This window comes from Molossus molossus, unplaced genomic scaffold (assembly GCF_014108415.1).
Source record: "Molossus molossus isolate mMolMol1 unplaced genomic scaffold, mMolMol1.p scaffold_m16_p_9, whole genome shotgun sequence".
In the NCBI taxonomy this organism is placed as follows: Eukaryota; Metazoa; Chordata; class Mammalia; order Chiroptera; family Molossidae; genus Molossus; species Molossus molossus.
Window position 1 is genome coordinate 68666679 of NW_023425403.1, and position 22503 is coordinate 68689181.

The following is a 22503-nucleotide window of genomic DNA, read 5'->3' on the forward strand; positions in this document are numbered from 1 at the left end:
AGTTCAGGTTTCTCTAATACATAGGATTAATTCTGGGTAATAAAGTTCAATAAATAGTATGCAGTTACTAGAATTAATATAGCTGGGACATGGATACAAAATGTTACAGCAGATGGAGGATATGTATACTTCAAACAAAGCATAATTGGCAAGCAGAATAGTTAGTAAAAGCAACAGCAAAATATATAAACAGTGGTCCATTAGTCATATTAAGATGGAAAATAAACCAAACAGGCTTATTGATGTGGTAATGAATATTGGACTGGAACAAAGATAAAGTGTTTGTTCAAAGAAAAGGATACTAAGAAAAAACTAGAGACTATTATTATTATTATTATTATTATTATTATTTTAAAGCCTTTAAATAGAAAAGGAAAACTGAATATTCATAGGGGACACCTGACAAACAACCTCAGATAATAGGCCTTGTTGCAATAATAAAGTAGTAGATTAAAATACACGAAGCAATGCAAATATAATTGATATCTATATATCTTACACTGGGTGTTTATTCCTAGGTATCTTAATTTTTTTGCCAAGATGGTAAATGGGATTTCTTTTAGTTTCTCTTTCAGTGAGCGTACCATTGATGTACAAGAATGCCATCGATTTTTTGACGTTAATTTTGTATCCTGCTATGTGGCCAAATTCACTTATTAAGTCTAATAGATTTTTGATGGAGTCTTTAGGGTTCTCTATGTATAATATCATGTCATCTGCAAATAATGACAGTTTCAATTCCTCCTTTTCAATTTGGATCCCTTTTATTTTTTCTTCATTTCTGATTGCTATGACCCATACTTCCAGTACTATGTTAAATAAGAGTGACGAAAGTGGGCATCCCTGTCTTATTCTTGTTCTTAAGGGAAATGTTTTTTGTTTTAGCCCATTGAGTATGATGTTGGCTGTAGGTCTTTCATATATGGCCTTTATTATGTCGAGATATGATCCCTCTATTCCCACATTGCTGAGCGTTTTTATCAGAAATGGGTGCTGGATTTTGTCGAAGGCTTTTTCAGCATCTATTGATATGATCATGTGGTTTTTAACTTTCATTTTGTTTATATGGTGTATCACATTTATTGATTTGTGAATATTGTACCAGCCTTGCTTCCCTGGGATGAATTTCACTTGGTCATGGTAAATAATTTTTTTGATGTATTGATGGATTCGATTTGCTAGTATTTTGTTCAGGATTTTGGCATCAATGTACATCAGGGATATTGGCCTGTAGTTTTCTTTCTTTGTAGTGTCTTTTTCTGCTTTTGGAATTAGAATTATGCTGGCCTCATAGAACGAGTTTGGAAGTCTTCCTTCTTCTTGAATTTTTTGAAATAATTTGAGGAGAATGGGGCTTTGAATGTTCGGTAAAACTCCCCCATGAAGCTGTCCCGGCCTGGGCTTTCGTTTGCTGGGAGAGTCTTGATTACAGCTTCAATTTCCTTAGTTGTTATTGGTCTTTTCAAGTTTTCTATCTCTTCCTGGTCCAGTGTTTGGAGACTGTGTTTCTAGAAATTTGTCCATTTTGCTTAGATTGTCTAATTTGTTGCCATATAATTGTTCATAGTATTTGTTAATAATTCTTTGTATTTCTGATGTGTCAGTTGTTACTTCTCCCCTTTCATTTCTGATGTTGTGTATTTGGGTTCTCTCTCTTTGTTTCTTGGAGAGTCCAGCTAACAGTCTATCAATCTCGTTTTTCTTTTTAAAAAACCAGCTCTTTGCTTCATTTATCCTTGGAATTGTTTTTTTTTTTTTGTCTCTATGTCATTTATTTCTGCTCTGATCTTTACTATTTCTTTCCTTCTACTTGCTCTGGGGTTTTCTTTTTGTTTGCTTTCTTGTTCTTTAAGTTGTGAGGTTAGATAGTCTATTAGAAATTTTTCTTGTTTCTATGAGCTTCCCTCTCCGATCTGCTTTCACTGCATCCCATAGATTTTGTGTTGCTGTGCGTTCATTTTCACTGGTTTCCAGGGAGTTTTTAATTTCTTCCTTGATCTCCTCTGTAACCCATTCATTGTTTAATAACATGCTATTTAGCCTCCATGTGTTCAAATGTCTTTGTATGTTCTTGTTGCAATTGATTTCTAGTTTCATGCCATTGTGATGAGAAGATGCTTGCTATGAATTCAATCTTCTTGAACTTGTAGAGACTGAGTTTGTGTCCTAACATGTGGTCTATCTTTGAGGATGTCCCATGTGCACTTGAGAAGAATGTGAATTCTGTAGTTTTGTGGTGTAATTCTCTGTAGATATCTATTAAATCCATTTGTTCTAGTGCTTCATTTAGAGTCTCTGTTTCCTTGCTAGTTTTTTGTCTAGAGGATCTATCCAGTGATGTCAGTGGGGTATTAAAGATCCTGTTATGATGGTGCTGATGTCGATTTCGCCTTAGAAGTCCTCCAGAAGATTTTTAATATATGTTGATGTTCCTATATTGGGTGCATATATGTTTACCAAGGTTATATCTTCTTGGATATATAGGATAGATTCTTTCAATATTATGTGGTGACTTTCTTTGTTTCTAGTTATGGCCTTCATTTTGAAATCTACTTTATCAGATATGAGTATTGCTACCCAAGCTTTTTTTTCCTTTCCATTTGCCTGGAAGGTTTTTTTCCATCCCTTCACTTTCAACCTATGTGAGTCTTTTGTTGTGAGGTTGGTCTCTTGTTATTTACATATACCTGAGTCATGCTTTCTTATCCAATCAGCTACTCTGTGTGTTTTTATTGGAGCATTCAATTCATTCACATTTAAGGTGATTATTGATATGTACTTATTTATTGCCATTTTTGTTTAGTGTGGTCATATTTTTCTTTCTATTTCTCCTGCTAATTACAGCAGTCCTTTTTTAACATTTATTGCAGTGCTGGTTTGGTGCTAATGTGTTCCCTTAGCCTTTTTTTTGTCTGGGAAACTCTTTATTTGACATTCTATTTTGAATGATAGCCTTGCTAGGTTCAGATCCTTGTTTTTCATGACTTTGATTACTTCATGCCATTCCCTCCTGGCCTGTAGTGTTTCTTGTGAGAAGTCAGCTGAGAGCCTTATGGGGTTTCCTTTGTAGGTAACCTGTTGCTTTTCTCTTGCTGCCTTTAGAATTCTCTCTTTGTCTTTAATTTTTGGCATTTTCATTGCTTTGTGTCTTGGTGTGGTCTTTTTTGGGTTTTCCTTACTTGGGACTCTCTGTGCTTCTTGAACTTGAATACCTTCTTCCTTCACCAAATTAGGTAAGTTTTCTGTCACTATTTCTTCAAATATATTCTCTAACACTTGCTCATTTTCTTCTTCTTTGGGGACTTTTATGATGCAAATATTATTACATTTCCAGTTGTCTCACAGTTCTCTTAAGCTGTCTTCCTGTTTTTTAATGGGTTTTGCCTATTGGTTTTCTGATTGGTTGATTTTTTCTACCCATCTCTAACTCACTGACCCGGTCCTCAGCTTCCTCTACTCTGCTGTTTAGTCCTTCAAATGTGTTCTTTATTTCTGCTATGTCCATTCTTTATTTCTTCTTGGTGGTTTTTCATTTTCAGTTGGTTGATTTTCAATGTTTTTATGTCTTTACTCATGGTGTTGATATCTTTATTCATGTTGTTGAGCTTTCTCATGATCATGGCCCTGAATTCTACCTCTCATAACTTGCTTAACTGCATTTCATTCATCTCATCTTCAGGAGAAGTTTCTTGTTCTCTCATTTGGGATTTGTTTCTTTGTTTCACCATTTTGGCTATCTCAATGGGTTTTGGACCCTGCCAAATTTTCCCTGTGGGTGTTGGTGTTCTGCTGTTTGTGGCTCCCTCTACTGGGTTTGGATGGACCCACGTTGAACACCACTGTCAAGTCTTACTTTTCTGGGTAGATTTTCAAGCCCAGAAAAGGTTATATTTTCCTCTATCTTTTTGCCTGGAGAATATTAATCAGGGTTACTTGAAGAGCCTTGGGTTCTCAGTTGAATGAAAAACTCTCTCTGGTGTTCAGTATAAGAGGATTTTTCGAAGGTGGGGCAGATGCTTGTTGTTAATGAGCCTCAATCTGCATCTCAATAGACCACCTGGGTGGGGTAAATCTCTGAGGGAGGGGCTGTTGCCTCTCCCAGAACCCTGGGAAGGAGTAAGATAGCCAGCATCCTGTGTGGACGCAACTCAGCAAAAGCTCTGAGCACCCTCCAAATCCGGAGTGTCCCTGCACAGTTCCAGTCCAGTCTACCCTCCCTCTGCTGGAACCCAAGGTGAATAGCTGTGGCTATTTCCGCACTCTTTTCTCGCCCTCTCTGCTGTTAAGTGGGCTTGGGACTTTAACCCTAAGGGCACTGCTCACAGCTAAGCACGCTGCTGTCTGTGGGTTCCCAGCATGCCTCTCTCACCTCCACAACCCTACCAGGATTGATTCAATGTCCCTGGTTATATGATCCTCGAAAGCTGCTTTTCTGTTGCTTTTTCCTGACGATTTGTCTTTATTTTAGTTGTAATTCCAGTTTGGTCCTGGGAGATGGTCAGTGTAGCTTCCATTCATTTTGCCGCCATTTTGGAATCTCCCTTATTACTTATTAATATACATTTCTATAGTTAAAAAGTAAATTTTTATCTAAGTTAATACTGTAAAGCATATGTACTTGGACATGGAGATTTTTTTTAAAATTGTTTTTTGTGTTACCTTTTCTGTTTAAATCTACAAACCCCTTAAAATTGAATTTTGTGAGTAATGTGAGGTCAAGATTCCCTTTTTTTTTTTTTTTTTATGTATGTCCAGTCAATAGCCCCATTTATTAAACAGCCCATTATTTTCATATCACTTCTGAGTTATAGCGAGTGACCATAAATACATGGATCTTTTTCTACTCCATTTATTCTGTTACACTAGTCTATTTGTGTACCTGGTATAGTACCACACTGTCTTAATTTCTGTAGCTTTAAAATAAGCCCTCTTGTCTGGTTCTGTAATTTATTGTCTAACATTTACAATTTCTTGATCATGTGATGAGTCACCTAAGCAATATAGAAGCTATCTTTATAAATTTCAGTGAACCTTGGGAGAAGAATGAGGTACTAGAATGTATGTATGCTTTTAACTTCCAGTATCATGTTTCAGATGAAGAGGGCTTTGTAAGTGGATGAGTGTCATCCTGAAGTTAATTGACTTCCCACAGGCTTATTTTCTGCAGGGCAAAGGCATTTGAAAAAATATAGGTATGGTATCGTTAAGCAGATAATATGCTATTTTCTCTCCATTTTCTTCATTGAAAAAATAAAATGTAAAGTTGTTTCATTTGCAATGTAAATAGCCAAATAATTCCATTTCCCAGCTTTCCTTAAGGACAAAACTGGTTATCTGATACATTTCCAGAGAAAATATCACCCCTTTTCTCTTGAATGCTTCCCTTCTCTTGCTTAAAATACTGTTATGATGTCTCAAATTCTGAGCTCTCATATTTTCACAATGGCTTAAGCTTGAGGAAACAAACTTGAGAATAAATATCATAAGCCAAGAGAAGTGAAGCAGAAAGATGAAAGTATGAATGTAGTTTGACACAATTAAATTAATTAGACATTCTTGGACATCAACTTCTGAACTTCTTGGCAATGAGAAACAGCTAACACTGTTTATTTGTCCAACACGGTCTGGTGTGTTTCATTTTATGCAGCCAAATAAAGTTAATAGAAACAACTATCTATTTTTCACTTTCAGCCTCTTCCTCCTACCCATATGAATTATCTCATAAAGTGTACTTATTGGGAACCACAGTAACTCTATTGGTGCTAAATTGGTATCTCAATGTATTGGTGTTATACTTTTATGTAAAATGACTCATTATTTGTTACAAATAGTAATCAATAACCAAGTTTAAAAAATACTTTTGGACATGAGAAAGAATTCTAGGCTATCTCTAAAATCTGATTACTCTAATAGAGTTGCATTTCTCTGTATCATCGCAAGTAGTAGATAAAGAAATGGGTCTAGAGTTAGCAAAGTAATTTATCATGTACAGCTGCTAATTCAGGCAAACCAGAGCATACTTTCCCCTAAAAAAACAAGCAAAAAATAATAATAATAAAATAAAACAAATAAAAAAAATCAGTAAAAACAACAAAAAAAGCAGTTAAAACGACTGTCTTAATTAAATTTTAAATAAAATTTAAAAGGTAAATAGAAGCCAAGTTGAAATGAAATACGAAAATCCCGTAGCTCAATTGTTCAATTGTTCATCCATACTAGATTATACAAATTTTAGACTTACTGCTTCATAAAATATAGTTTTAGTGGGTTTTTTTGTTTTGTTTTGTTTATTTTTTTGTGTTTTTTTTTTAAGTTTGGGAAAAACACAGAACAAACTGCGTATATTTTCTGTCATTAATTTTGGAATTTCTCCTACCTCTCACTTATTGACACTGATTTTCTTCCATCTGTTGGAGAACTAAATAAAATATGAGCTGTTGTCCATTACGCTTTGTAGAAATGGCAAATGCAAATACTTAGCTCATTCTTTTCAGTGTTAAATATTGTGACTTTTGCTTTTAGCTCATTTTTATTTTTAACAAATTTAAACACTTAAATTAGGCATCATATATTAAGTTATTACATTTTTGAATATATTTTTGAATTGAATAATATTTAATTTCAGATATTCTCCATCATTTCTTTGGATTTGATATTATAAAAAGCCAAGCAACTAATTCCATGGAAGAAAAACCTTAAAGTAATACTTACACATTTGGTCTTCAATATTTTAAAATTAGTAAGAGAAATTCATAAATCCATGTTGGGGAAATCCAACTACTATACACATAAAATAATCTACAGATAAATACATTAAAAATAATTTAGTTGGTAATAGGAAATGCAAAATCAGGTGATGGAAAGTATCTATTAGGGGCTATTTTTGACAGTGTTCTGAGGGAATGTCTGAACTATAATTGAGCTATGATCCCATATTAGTTAGGATAAATGTATAGTTCCTATAACAAAGTCCCAACTGAATGATAATAGCTTACACAGTGTTTTCTCTGTTATACATCAATCCTTGGATTATCAGTCGAGACCATTTTTCTGCTGTCTTTTGGCTCCTCCTTATCCCTCCACCCCCATTATATTGTTTTAATCCTCATGTCAATTGCCATTCGATATTAGATCCAAAAGATTCACCTATCAGGCAGAGAAAAAAGTAGAAAAGGAAGAAGGAAACACATGTCATTTCATTGCAAAGACATTACGTAGAAGTAACTCACCCCAATGTCCAGCACATGGTCACAGAGCCACATCTGGTACCAATGCAGCTGAGAAAGATGTCATCATTTTAGCCAGATAGCAATATTTGAGTCCCATTACTAATCAAAGACTGGACTTTGAGTGACGGACTTTTACCTGAAATGAAAAGAAGAATCAAACTCTGTTAAAATGATGGAAGGCAGTTATGACCATTATTTCTTGAAATATTCTCTCATTCTGCACCAATCACTTTAGCTTTTCTTTTTGGAATGATAATTAAATAATTATTAGATTTGCTGATATTGTCCCTCAGGTGTCTGAGCTCTGCTTACTTTTGTTAAATCTTTTTTTCCTTTGTTGTTAAGATTGAAAAATTTCTACTAATTTATCTTTAAATTCACTGTGTTTTTTCTCTTTCATTCCTGTGTCTATTATTGATCTTTTTTTTCATATATTTTTTAGTTATAACATTTTCATTTGTTACCTGATTATATTATATAGTTTCTCTTTCTTTGTTGAAACATTTCTGTCTTTCCATTCACATTGAGATTGATGAACTTAAGCTCACGGATCATGATGTTAAACTGCGTTAGGTCTTTGCCTGATAATTTCAACATCTGAATCATCTTGGGATTGGCATTTTTATTATGTTTTTCCATGGTGTTGGCCAGATTTTACCAATTCGTTCCATGTAAAGTGATTTTTGATTATATCCTGGACATTTTGAACATTACATTGTAAAAATCCAAGTCCTTTTAAAATTCTTTGAAGAGTCACTGTACATTTTTTTTCTTGTTTGTTTTAGCAGGCAATTGGCATGGTTAGGTGCAGATCAAACGTTTTGATTTGCCTTCTGTATACAGTGCTTCTAAAGTCAGTTCAGGTTTCAAAGTCTGTACTGTGCTGTTTGAATTTCTTTGTGCCTGTTCACACAGGGATTTGTCTAGGACTTAGGTATTGGTGTAAACAATAATTCAGTTCTCAAAGCTTTTATCATGCTTATTGATATCTCTTCTATTAGTGAACAGATTGGGATGAGCCTGGGTTTTTGTAAGTTCAAATAGAGTATTTGGGCATTCCCTTCCTCATCTTTCATCTCCCCGGTTTCTCAGTCAATCTTTGGTGCCCTGGGGACCCTTTTTCCAATCTTTTGACTTGTAAGCCAGAGTTTGTCTTTGTGCTGGGGTGGTTTCATGACACTGTGGTTATTCTCAGGCAAAGCTGAGAGAGAAAAGAGAGACAGAATAAGTGATCGTCCTCACACTTTGGAACATTGGAGTCTTTTTTTTTATTCCCTTGAAAATAGGAATGGTTTTTCTCTGAGGTTTTAGGTACCCTAACAAGGGACTTCCTTGGGGTGAAGCAGAAAAGGAACAAACGTGATTCTCTTCCCAATCTGCTCTCTAGTTAACAGAGTTCCCTTTGTCTTATTTTCTGCCTTGAAAAACAGAATTTTCCTTCTAATTGTCATTGTCTACCTCTACTTGAACTCTCAGGTAAAATCTAAGCGATAAAGGAGGAAGAAGAAGAAAAAAAGTAAAGTCATAGCCTTTTCTTTCTTTTTCAAGTTTGGCTGCCCTCCTTAGTCATCTGCTATTATTTACTTTGCAGAGTAAATGTAGTCATTCTTTGCAAAATGGCCATAGTTTTTGTTGCAATTACAGGGAAAGAAAAGTTGTTTTAAAGCTTCTTTCATCTTGGTCATCATTGGAAATGTTTTACAAATTCTTAATATTTTATCATTAATGATTCATTCATCATGCTATGTTTAGGGTTACATTTTTGTATATAGTTTGTGAAGTACATTTTCTGGGCTTTAGTGACAAAAGGAGAATTTGAAATATTTGGATAGTAGGGAGAAATTTAATATAGATTTCACTTACTTTAGACATAATATACATTTAACCTACTTTATACCCATTTTCCAGGGACAGTGTGTGAAAGAGGCAATTTCTAGAGTTTTTGTGTGTTATTAATAAAATGGTAGCTTTGAGCTCCTGTCTCACATTCCTCCTCACTCTGTTTCAGTGCTGAGTTGACATGAGTAATACATTTCTCCAACTTTGACTTCTCACTATTTATTCTCTAGAATTAAAAATAACTTTATAACTTCATAGAAGAAACACAGCAGTCATGAAAGCACATTAAATGGTTTTGCCATTTAATAAAATATTTATCTAACCTGACCATTCTTGCATTTACTTGAGACTCATATAACCTCAATATTTCCTTGAAATAATATTATGCTTCAAAGCTCAAAAAGTAGCACCGTATAAAATAGACAATAGAAAAGTAGAATAATGCAATGCATACCATATAAAATATTTAATAGTAAGTTAAAGTCCTATTATAAATTTTTTCTTGTGCATTATAATATTTTGAAGGATGCTTTCAAAACTAACCTTTCTTTATTCCATCTCCACGGTAACTGTGTATAAAATATTTTGATACAATGAGGAGGAACATTGTCTAAACAATTACTTTTTCCTGTTAGTAAACTCTGTATGACTCTATTACTCATAATCTAAATTTGGACAGAGCAATGGATATAGCAGACATTCAATACTATTCTGGATGGATATAACCCAATCTATATAGCAGTATATTTCCTGGAATTGTTTTCAAGAAAAATCATGCGCTTTTTTATGAACAGTAGTTCTCATGTACAAGGTTAACCGCAGAATTTACAGGTCAGGCATTCCTGTCCTCTCATGTCATTGATACGGGTCAAAATCAGAGTTCGAACTAAGTTCAGTAAACATCCAGCGAGAAATACAGAATGTTTAAGAAATCACCTAAATGTGAAACATTAACTATTATAATGATTATTAAACAAAAATTTTCAATATAATTTTATTAAATGCTGACTTTGTGTAAGGACCTGCACAGAGCCAACAAAGAAATACATAAGGATATCAAAATTAGAATCCTTCTTCTTAATAAAGTCATAATTATATAGAAATATATTTCAAAATAACAAGAGTAGTGTTTTTCTCCAGTGGTTGTATAAGAAATTTAATTTTATTGACAACTTACTAACTGCTTGGCCCTGTTTTCTGCATTTTAAAGTTTTTATGATATTTTATATGAAGTAAGTGTGTCTTTTCTCCACAATACTAACAAAGGTAAAGACATTAAAAGGTTTACTAATTCTCCATACTGATTTGGTATTCAGATTCCTATCCTGTAAAACATTATGAAGCCCCAGGCAATATTTTAGGGACACAAGTAGTTCCTGGAGGTTGTGGCACTTGACATTGGTGAGCATGCCGATTTAGAGAGCAGGAGAGGGCACTGTCTTTTGAAAGTTAAAAATAGCCCTGGCCAGTTTGGCTCAGCGGTTAGAGCGACGGCCTGCGGTCCTGAGAGACCCGGGTTCGGTTCCCGCTAAGGGCACATACTTCGGTTGCAGTTTGTCCCCGGCCCTGGTTGGTCGTGCGGGTGGCAGCCACTCAATGTGTCCCTTCACGTTGATGTTTCTCTCTCTCTCTCTCCCTTCCTCTCTCTCCCTCCCACTCTATCTGTACAAAAAAATGGAAAAATATCCTCGTGTGAGGATAAAAAAAGAAAGTTAAAAATAAGCTTGAAAAGATAAATATTGGTTCAAGGAGCTAGAAGTGCTGGAGTTGTAAGGTGTCTGCAGTGGAGCAGTGATGAGGAAGGAGTAAGAAAACATACGTCCAAGTGGAGGAGTCGGCTTGCCATTCACGCGGTAGTTGATTTCCACTGTAATTCACTGAAAGGAAGAATGATGTCATGGTTTATCAAGATAAATTCTAATGCCCAAGGTAGGATATAACATCAAAAACAAAGAAACTGGAGGAAATGAGTCTGGGTAGAAAACTATTGTAAGAGTTGAGGCAAGAGGATACCACCAAGCAGACAAATGTGTGGAGTTTTAGGGGAAATAGACTCTGGGATTTTAAAGCCTGTTGAGTATATTTTCTAAGGGCAGAGAGGGAGACATTATTTTAATAATAGAGTTTGGGCTGTTATAATTGAGAGAGTAGAGGTACCCTTGAGAGAAAACAAGATACATCATTTTGAGAAGATACTGTTTTTAGTGTTGGGTATATTCAGTCTGAGGTGTGGTAGAGCATGTATGTGCATTCATTTATTAAGACTTGGGGACTTGGTGGGAGGTTGGGCTGAAGATTTCAGCAGGGACAAAGTACTTCAATGTGGGAGGTGTCTGCAGGCACATGTCATTGAAGCTTTCAGAGTGGATGAAATCACTCACGAATCAAGAGGAAACAGGGAAAAATATTTTAAAGCACACTAAATTAAGGGTTGCAGAAAACAAAAATTTCAACAGAAAAAAAAAATTAGAGCTGTATATTTTATATAGTAATGCATATCACTAAGATTCAAGAAGCAAAAAAATAATTGCAACTTCCTTTTTTATGCTTAAGTGCTATTACATATTATTTCACTTAATCTCAATAACATTCCTCTGAAGTAGGGCTGTCATGATCTATTTATAGAGGAGAAACTTTGAGCTTTGATGGACCATGAACTACCCATAGTCACAAAGCTAATGAATGTCTGAGCCAAGATACACATGAAAAAGCCTGCATTTAGATTTGTACTTTTAATTTTTGTTATACTATGTCTTGGTTATGGAAAATAACTTGTTTTAGTACAATCTTCTATTTTACAAATATGCATAGTTTTAGAATTATGGTCATCTTTGTTTGTAAGTCCTTATTCTACTCTTGTTATCTTGATAAGCAAAAGTGACCAAAAGGCAGATAAGGTTTAAAAGTAAAGTACAAGTGGGGTATAATCTCTATGAGGTGATAATATTTCTAAAATAGATATAGAAATGGTGCTGTTGACTCCATGTTCCAAGAGTGACTTCTTATCTAACTGATAGAATTTGATTTGTTATACCTAATCAGTGCATGTAATACAATTCTTAGTTTTAATTTATTCACATCATACAAAATGCCTTCAAGAAGTGTAGATCTTCCTAAGAGATAATTATTTCTTCAATAGCAAGCAAACGTTTTATCCTTGGCATAATGACCTTTGTCATGCTTATAGACAATATTAATGAGTAGATTGGGATATTTATGTATTGAGATAAATGTTGAGAAAACTATAATGCTCTTTGTTACACATAGATATTCAAGCAAAAATTTAGCTTCCAGGAGCTTCCTTGGAAGATGAAGGGCTACAGAGGAAAAGAGAGTCAAGAGCCCTCACAACTATAGTCCCAGAAGAGGTGTTTAATGCTGTCTCATACATCATAAACCCTTTGTTCCATCATGCTAACAGAGGATTCAGTAGCTATTAAATTGCTCACTTATGGCCTGATGAGAGTGAAGTTTGGTTTTGGTCAGACCTAACAAAAAAGACTATGGGGTTCTTGTGTACGAGTCACAAACCTAAAGAAGTGGGCTTCTGCCTCTATTAACAGAAAGCAGCATAGCATGAAGGCTATTCTGGTCTCTGGATCCAGACAGTTTAGATTTGAATCGTGGCTTGGGCCCTCATCCTACCCATGTTATGATAGATGTATTTTACATGCACCTTGGATTTTTTTTATGAAGGTTAAATTAGATTATTCATATAAGGTTTTTAGAATAATTTCCAGTGTGTGGTAAATAATAAATAATGTCTTACTCCCCTTAATAATGAAATTTGAATAAACATTTAAAGAATATTTGCTTAGAATGGGGTTCACTTATTCATCTGCCTGTGGTAATTCATTGGATTAATTCTTTATTCCTAATGAGCTCTGTTTGAATTATTCTTACTTAGTAATTTTTATTTAAATATTTCAATGCTTTCACATAAAATTACATTATAATTTTTTTAAATTAAATTTATTGGGGTGACATTGATTAATAGGATCCTATAGGTTTCAAGTGTACAGTTCCATGATACATGAATTGTATATTGCATTGTGTGCCCACTACCAAAAGGCCCCTGCTCAATGCAAAGCATGTCTAAGAGATCCGTGCATTGAAGCAATACTATTTAGTGGCCAAGACATGAAGACAGCCAAGGCATCCTTTGACAGATGACTGGATAAAGATGATGTGGTACACATAGACTATGGAACATCTTTCAGACAGAAGAAAGAGTGAAATGTTGCCATTTGTGACGATATGGATGGTACTTGAGGTTATTATGCTAAGTGAAATAAGTCAATCAGAAAAAGCTAAGAACCACATGATTTCACACATATGTGGGATATAAAACGAAAACCCAGACACAGACAGTAGTGTGGTGGTTACCAGAGAGGGGACAGGTAGTAGCCGGTAAGGGGGGTCAAATATATGGTGAGGAAAATTACATCATCTTAAAGGTTTAACCTCCTCTGTTATACATCTTTTCTAATTGTTATACTATCTTTTTCTTGTTACAGTTCTCCTTTTTTCAGGTTTGCAAAAGTCTGTCTATTTTACTGATTTTCTTCAAAGAACCAGCTTTTGATTATATCCATGAAACCTACTTCCTTATTTTTTTCTGATCCATTATTCTTTGTTTTTATCTCTATTTTTTAAAATAGTTTTTATTTATTGTTATTATTTTATATTTTGGATGTGTAGGTTGATTCCTTTAATGTTAGTCTATCTGCATTTAAAATTAATACTTTTCTATTTTAGCATATTGTAAACAATACTTTCACTACATCATGCAGGTATTTTTATAGGAAACACTAATAGTAGCATACTCTTAGAATAGTTAATCATTTTAGTTTTGTTTCATTATTACTATTTAGTTTTTGTTTTGTCATTACTATTTACTGATTCATTAAAAACAACATTGTCAATATGAGTGGATTGAGGAGTAGAAAAATGTTATCCTTCTTTACTATTGTGTTTAATTTTCTTACGTTGCCATCTGATGTATGGCCTGTGCAATATGCTTTTAAAATTATGTTATTGAGATCTACTTTTGGACTCAAAGGTCAATTTTTATTTATTTATTTATTTATTTAATCCTCACCCGAGGACATTTTTCCATTTTTTGTTCAGGTAGAGTGGGAGGGAGAGAGAGGAACAGAGAGAGAGAGAGAAACATCGATGTGAAAGGGACACATCGAGTGGCTGCCACCCGCACAACCGACCAGGGCCGGGGACAAACTGCAACCGAGGTACATGCCCTTAGCGGGAACCGAACCCGGGTCTCTCAAGACCGCAGGCCGACGCTCTAACCGCTGAGCCAAACCGGCTAGGGCCTGTGCAATATGCTTTTAAAATTATGTTATTGAGATCTACTTTTGGACTCAAAGGTCAATTTTTGAGATGATTACATCTTTTTTGAATGAATGCCTTTTCTTTTGATGCATTCACAGTATACAGTGAATATATTAGTTCAACACAATTTTGTTATTAATATAGCAATATCTCTACTAGGTTTTACTTTAGTTTTTGGCTATTTGATGTCAGTCACAGAGAAAAATTTGTTAAAATTTTTTACTATATATATTCTGCACTTGTCTATTTCTCACTTTTTTCCTCTTTTATATTTCAAAATATATATTGGTGAACTATACATTTTAGCTAAATATTAAAGCCCAATCCATTAAATTTTGATTTGAATCTTATTTTATCTGATATTACTTAGTGCTAAAATTGATTTCTATTTTGTGAACATTTATTGGCATATATAAAAATAGATATTTATATTAAAATGTTGAGATATTAAGTGTATATATGTATATATAATAAATTATATTAAAGTACTGAGATATTGAATGTAATTTTGCTTTCTTTTTATTTCCCATATATAAATTTTCATTTTCTCATATTATAGATTTTTCCTTTAACAATGTTACATAATTTGTGCCTTTTAATAAAGGAATTAACCTAATTTTATTTGTTAGGATGGGTATAAATTTGGGTTTATTAACATACTATACTATCATTTCTTTATACTTTTTGGAGGGCTTTGTATTTTTATCATTTTCTTTTTACAAAATTTTTTCTAATGTTTGAAGGGATATGTATTTTTTCTAGTATTCTTGTCATTATCTTCAATCATATAACACAGAACTATTATTTTTTAAAATTTTTATCTATTGATTTTGGAGAGAGAGAAAGGGAGGAAGAGAGGGATACACGGAGAGAGAAACATCAGTTTGTTGTTGGACTTATTTATATATTCAACCGTTGATTCTTGTTTGTGCCCTGACTGGGGATTGAACCCCAACCTTGGTGTATTAGGATGATGATCTGACCAACAGAACTAACACCCAATTATTTTGTGATCAATCTGTAAAGAATGGATATCTATATTTTTCTTCTGAATAAAACAAAAACTTTGCTATTAACCTTCTCCCCAGACCTTTTATCCATATCCTGTGTCAAACACCACTTAAGATCATCTGGAGAGTTAGTGACAGAATTATAATAATGTTTAAACAGTATTGTATACAGTATTATGCTTGAATATTTTTTCAGGTGAAACATCTTTACTTTGTCATTTTGACATATGAATGACAGTTTAGGTAATTATTGAAACAAGTTTAAATGTTTGGTTTTTTAAATACTTGTTAAATGTTTTCTTAGAGTCCTGAATTTTAGAAAAGAAGGCTTTTTTACTGTACAAGCTTTTAGGATATTTTATTTATCCATGTGAAGCTGGAATGTTATGATTTGTCTACTTGGGTGCCTTTTCTATTAACCCTGTAGTATTTAGTGTATCCTTCAATCTGAAGACTCTTGTTTTCAGCTCTTAACTATTTTCTTCTATTATTTCCTTGATTATTTCTGTTCTATCTTTTATTCCCTTTTGGAACTTTTAATTTATTTATGTAATTAAAAAGATATTTTAAAATCAGGTTTAGGTTCATTGCAAAATTGAGAAGAAGAAACAGAGGTTTTTATATAGTCCCTGCCCTCACCCATGCATACCTTTCCTCATTATCAATACCCTCTACCAGGCCCTGGCAGGTAGCTCATTTGGTTAGAACATTGTTCTGATACTCCAGGGTTGCAGTTTCAATATCTGGTCAGGGCAAATACAAGAAGCAACCAATGGATGCGTGGGTGGGTGAAGCAACATAGCAACGTCTCTTTCTCTTCCCCTTCCTCTCTCTCTCTCACTCCTAAAAAGCAATAAATAATTTCAAAAATTAAAGGAAATATCCCCTACTAGAGTAATATAGATGTTATAATGGATGAATCTACATTAACACATCATAGCTATCCAAATTCCATGGTTTACCTTAGGGTGATCTTTTGTGTACATTCTGTGGGTTTGCACAAATGTATAATCAAATGTATCATAATTATAGTATCATATAGAGTATCTTCACTGCCTTAAAAATCTTCTGTGCTTCACCTATTCATCCCTCTTCACCACTCACCCCAACCCCTGGCAATCACTGATCTTTTCACTATCTCCATAATTGTGCCCTTTCCAGAATGTTATATGCTTAGAGTTGTACAGTATTTGGACCTTTTTGACTGGCTTTTCTCACATAATAATACACATTTAAGGTTCCTCCTTGCCTTTTTATGGCTCGATAGCTCTTTTTTTTTTTTTTAGCATTGATTCATATTCCATTGCCTTGTTGTACCATAGTTTATTTACCCATTCACCTACTGAAATACCTCTTGATTGCTTTCAACTTTTGACACTTATGGGGGGAGAAAGCTGCTATAAACATCTGTGTACAGGTTTTTGTGTGGACATATGTTTTCAAATCTTTTGGGTAAATGCCAAGAAGTATGATTACTGGGTAATATGGTAAGAGTTCTTTTGGAATTTTTGTGTGGTAAATGTTAGAGTAAATAGTCTATTATGATCTTCATTTCTTTGTTTTTAGAATCATTCGGAGATGATACAGAATTCTGACATACCTTCCAAAAGCCACTCTTGGGTCATATTATTTAGGATCAATTGCCAGTTAGTTCTCTTACTTCTTAGCTGTGTGACCTGAGGGTTAATATTTAGTCTTTCAAGCAGAAAATTTCTCACCAATTAAAATAAATTAAAATGGAACTATCAATATTTTTTAGTAATTATTGTATAGATTAAGACAGATAATGCATAAAAGTACATAGTATAATGCTTGTTATGTAAGTTTTTGGTATTTGTTAACTACTATTCTTTTTGGTTAATTTTCCTGAAAATTTTTAAATTCTTAATATGGGCCAATAGTCTTTAATGTGGATATATGGATCATCTGTTCCGGGGGTTAGTGATTACCTCAGTCATGGTCCCACCATTTTTCTCCAAGTACTAGATCCACTGCTATAATTGGACTATAAATATCACTCTTACTAATGCTGAAGACAATCAGAGAAATAATAGTGTGGCCCACCTAGCTGTTTCAAATGCACCTCCCTGATTTCTCACCCCGAAAAGCCAGTAGCATCAATGATTGACTCCATACATGGTCCTCCTCCAGTGTTTCTGATTCCATCATGTTTCAGCCTGCAAGCATTTAGTGCTCGAGCATTCTCCATGTCTGTTTTTCTATATCTTTGGAATCAGATATTTTCTAAACTTCAGAATTTCTCCCTGCTTATGGACCACTCAAAATGCACCAAATCTTCAAAGTCAGTATGAATTTACTCTTTGTAAACATATAGTTTCTGTTATTTTATAAGATTTAGTGTAGCAGACTCTAACCCCCTTAAACCAATCTCAATAGATTGTTGGGAGTGTCCTGAAAATAGGTTTTTCAGTGTATATTTAATGTATTATCATCCAGCCCTAGGGTCCTATGATCTGTTCCATAGAAGTGGCTCTCATGGAAGCATACCCTTGGAAACAGGGATGTTTTTGAATGGTTCCCAGCTTGGTCACAGGCATCAGAGTTCCAGCCATGTTCCTGGGAAGGTTGGTCACTATTGCTTGAAAACCAATACAGACCTTCTCACTGTTTGATTTCAAGGAATCAAATACTTTTCCAAACCACTCTCCTGTTTTTCAACCCTTACAGTTCCTTTTCATAGACAGTAATATAGCTGCTTGATATTAGCCACTTAACATTATTATTAGTCATAGTTGACTGGCATTAGGCCCTGTTTCTTACAGCTCTACATTACAGCATAACATTTTCTCTCTTATGGCAATCGAGATAAAATGCAAAGAGCCCTTCCATATTGTAAAAATATAAGTTATTTTATAAATAATTATTGGGTGCTTAAACTCAATTAAAAAATCAAATTCCATTGAGCTATTCATTTTGAAAGGTATAATACAGGGACTAACAAATATTATTTAGAGATATTACATTGCTAAATACTTTAAAATACTTTTATTTTTTAATCCTCAAAATAACTTTATAAAAGTAAGCATACTCTCACTTTACAAACAGTAATAGATCAAGTTTAAAGAATACAAGTAGCTGTCAAAACACCAACAAAAGCTACATGATGGTTCAGGAATATAAAATCTGTTGGATAACAAAGTCCATTCATTCAATTTCACATAAGTAATACATTTTAAGCAAAGTATTTATATTGTTTCTGTTTAAGATTTACAAAGATATCATATATTATAACATAAAAATATATAGGATTACAAAATAGATTAAAACGTTATTAGAGAGTGAGATATTTTTACACTTATTTAAAATGTAAAACTAAGGACCTAATGAAAATTTCACATAAATCTTTAGCCTGAGACTAAAAAGAAAAAAAAAACAACTCTTAATAGCCTGACACACTCTCTTAATCTATCTACCTTTAATATTGAACTCTAATAAAGTTAATTCATTTTATTTTAAAATTAAAATACATAAAATAATTAACAGTTTAAATATTGTAATACATTTAGATTATTCTATTGCTTCTGCTATGAAACCAAATTTCAGAATATAGAGGTTAAAAGTACAATGTCTGCAAAATTAATTTGTATTATTAGGCAAGCTGTTTAAGCACTGAGTGATGCTAATACATTCAGGATAGTATCATAATATTTGTGGCAAACAGATTTGAGCTTTCGTACAAAGAGGGAAATGAGATTCCCAGATCAATTTCAAACTGTTGTATTGTTTGAATGATTTCAAATGCCTCCTCTGGGACTCTTTAGATTGTGGGGTTCAGAGCAACTATGCCTTTAATACATGTGGACATTTTCAGAATGTAATCATTTGTAAACATGACTTATATGATTTATCATTAGTTAAGAAAAATATTCATTGGAAAATCAAATAATGAAAATGCCATGTGTCTCTATAGCTTAATAACATCAGTACAAATTAGGTAACTTGATGGCAATTACATATGTGGATTAACACTAAAGAAAGTCAACACAGGCTACTCTTTGAAATGTTTTCATAACTTAAATGGAGTCAAAATATACCTATTGAATGAGTTTAACCAACAAATCAGTTGTGGGAGTATATTCCTTAACAAAGTAATTTATTTTATTTTGTTTTTAAAAATTGTATTCTTCAATAACTGAGCAGAAATGAATATGGTGTCTTGCAATCACACAATATATGGGTTTTAATTTAGATGATAGAAATAAAGACTTGTTTTATAGTAATTCAAAGGAAAAAAGAAATATTTTAATGAGGAATGTTTGTCCCATAGGATAGAAGGTGAAAATGTTTATTTAAGGATTTCATGGAGAGTACAATCGTGTTGGATGATGTAAGTGATTTATACTTTGAGCTAAAGGTAAAATCTTTCCGTCACATCTTGAACCAATTAAGTACTTAATTTTCCAAAAGATTAAAATAAATTTAAAAATATAAATATATTTTAACCAAAGAGTTTTTATTTTTCCAAAGCCTAACTTGAACTTGTTAAACTTATTTGACTTATATTAAATCATTAGTCACTATTGCATGCCTTCTAAGGTATTGAAGGCATTCTGTTTAGTTCAAATCAACCAGTAGCTTTACTTAAACTTAAGAAAGTGAAAGCATTCTCAAAAATAATCTTGCCAGAGAACTAAACTGTTAACTTCCATTTCAGCTGGCAGATCCTGTACTTTATTGTTCTCAGTGTACTAACATACAATTGTGTAACTGCTTTCCCTCTGGAACCTCTGTAAAAATAGATGCATATCTTAAAAGCTGCCTAAGGAAGCAGAGTTTTAAGTAAACAATATAATAACTTGTCTTAAGGCTAATCAGAGTTTTCAAATATCAGAGAAACAAGAGAAGCAGTTGGATTGAATTTTTAGTTACTACTTCTTTAAGTGAGACAAATATTGTGTAAATCTTTTGTAATGTAAAGTAATATAGCTTGTTTGAAATTCTCCTAATTATGAAAGGTTAGAATTTTATGTGTATATTCCAGTTCTTCTTTTAAGTGTCTCTCACATACACTTTAAGCTAATGGACAATACATTTTTTAATGCAATGAATCACAAATAAGTTAGTAAACACAGAAAGCATTTTGAGAAGTATTGGAATATAATAGATATGTAGATAATGATACATCTCAATTGATACTTTGCAATAGTCATCCACCAAGCAAAGTGTAAAGCTTCATTGAACAAAAGATAAAGTTAATACTATCTAATAAGAACAGACTATTATAGATCAGTGAAACTGCAAAACAGAATTATAAGACAAGGGGCAAGCCACATTATCTAAATTAACATTTTTCCAGCATGAACAAGAAGGGCCACTGTAGAAAAGCAAGAGCTAAATGGTATGGCCTGCATTTAGTCAACCTGAAGTAATTATTAATTTATGGTTGTCTGTGATTTTAATGAAAATGAAAGCTGTGAGGGAAGAATTGAGGGAGATAATGTGCCGTGAAATTGAGTTTCATTTATTTAGGGGCCACCTTTTCTTTTTTTGTTGTTGTTAAAGGAAAGAAAGTTAATGCAAGATGTCCACATTAAAATTTCACTAGGATTATGTAACCACCCAGTTAAATGGTAATCATTATGTTCGAGGCAGAGCTAATGCAAAAGAAATTGAAGCCTGGATTTAGGGCCTATTGATGAGGACAGAATAAAAAACCACCAACGGGCTACATTTAAGGTAAAAGTTATAATTATTGTCTTTATAAATAGGATGAATCCAATAACTATATTAACAGACATTTTATTAATGTCATCATGAGAATGTCCCTTTTGATGATGTCATTATTGGAAAGAATATATTTTAAGAGTAAAGAGAAAACCACAGGAGATAAAACAAATAATCAAAATGTAACCTCTTTCTTTGACCTCAAACAAAGTGTTTCTAAATAGTCATAAGAGTGACAAGCCTTCCCGAGAATAACAGACATGTCTAGTGTAATAGTGTGGAAAGAACAGCAGTTCATGAGCTGAATTCTGTAGCCCTTTTCTACAAAAATAACAACTCTGTTCCTAGAAACATCTCCAAACTGAAAGTCAAGTGACAGGTCTAAATTCCTCTTACTAAGTCAGGTAGGAAAACAGTTTCTTCTTTCATAAAATAAATATTTATTCCAATGTTAACAAATAATAATAAGATAATCTAAAATTGGTATCATGTCAGCATTTATTCCCATCATAGATGTGAAAATTTACCTTTGCTTCAGAAAACCTTCAGTAAATTTCATGGAATTAAATATACACAAGATATTTGATTTTCCTTGAAAATATTATAAAATGTATTTAAATGCATAGATGTTATGTTGTACACTTTTAGATTAGATATAAATTTATCTGATAAGATAATATTGACTATAGGGCATTGTGAGAAAAACAGAAAATGCTTCCTATTGACCTTAATCAAAAAGTCAGCTAGTTATTTCTCCAAAAAAATGAGTTTGTTCAGGAACGACAAAAAAATTACAATCCAGAATATGTATCCATGGTGGACCATGTGCAAGTCTGCTAAAACAAAGGAGAGAAAACTCTTGTAGAAAGGAAGAGGAAGTTGGGAGGGCTATTAACAAACAAGAGTTCTTCCTGTTGTGCTTCTCAATCAACATATCACGTGGAGCTCCCCCTTCTGGCCTTCCTACTTTATTTTTAAAAAGGCTTCAGTTTACTCATTCTTTTACATTTCCCTCTTTTTATCAAGATCTTCTCTAAAAATAGTTCACCAAGAGTCAGGTGTTTTCTGTTTTTGTTTGTTTGTTTGTTTTGTTTGTGTCCCTTGATATCAAGAAGGGGGTTATGTCCCACATCAGAGAGAGCGTGCAAAGACTTAGAAACCTATTGTGATCACATTTGAGTAATAAAGGAGGGGGTCGATGAGGATGAGATGTCTCTTAGACATCTCTCATTTAAAGTCTGCATCTTAGAAGAGATAATATAGCAAAGACACACTGTGAACAGCAGTTTAACAAGTGATTTGGGTAAAGATATATAATTCAGGAATAAAACATGAAGCAATTAAACAGTATTATTATCTCAAACAAAACTGTTTGGAACAAAATAGCT

At 33.3% G+C, this 22503-nt stretch overlaps 1 long non-coding RNA gene across 1 annotated transcript; it reads left to right on the forward strand.

Annotated features, from left to right (window-relative positions):
* The first annotated feature begins 17909 nt into the window (after positions 1 to 17909).
* LOC118622240 lies at positions 17910 to 21103 on the forward strand. Its single transcript, XR_004958008.1, has 3 exons — positions 17910 to 18015; positions 19719 to 19778; positions 20954 to 21103. It is a non-coding gene; the product is annotated as an uncharacterized LOC118622240 (long non-coding RNA).
* Positions 21104 to 22503: the final 1400 nt, after the last annotated feature.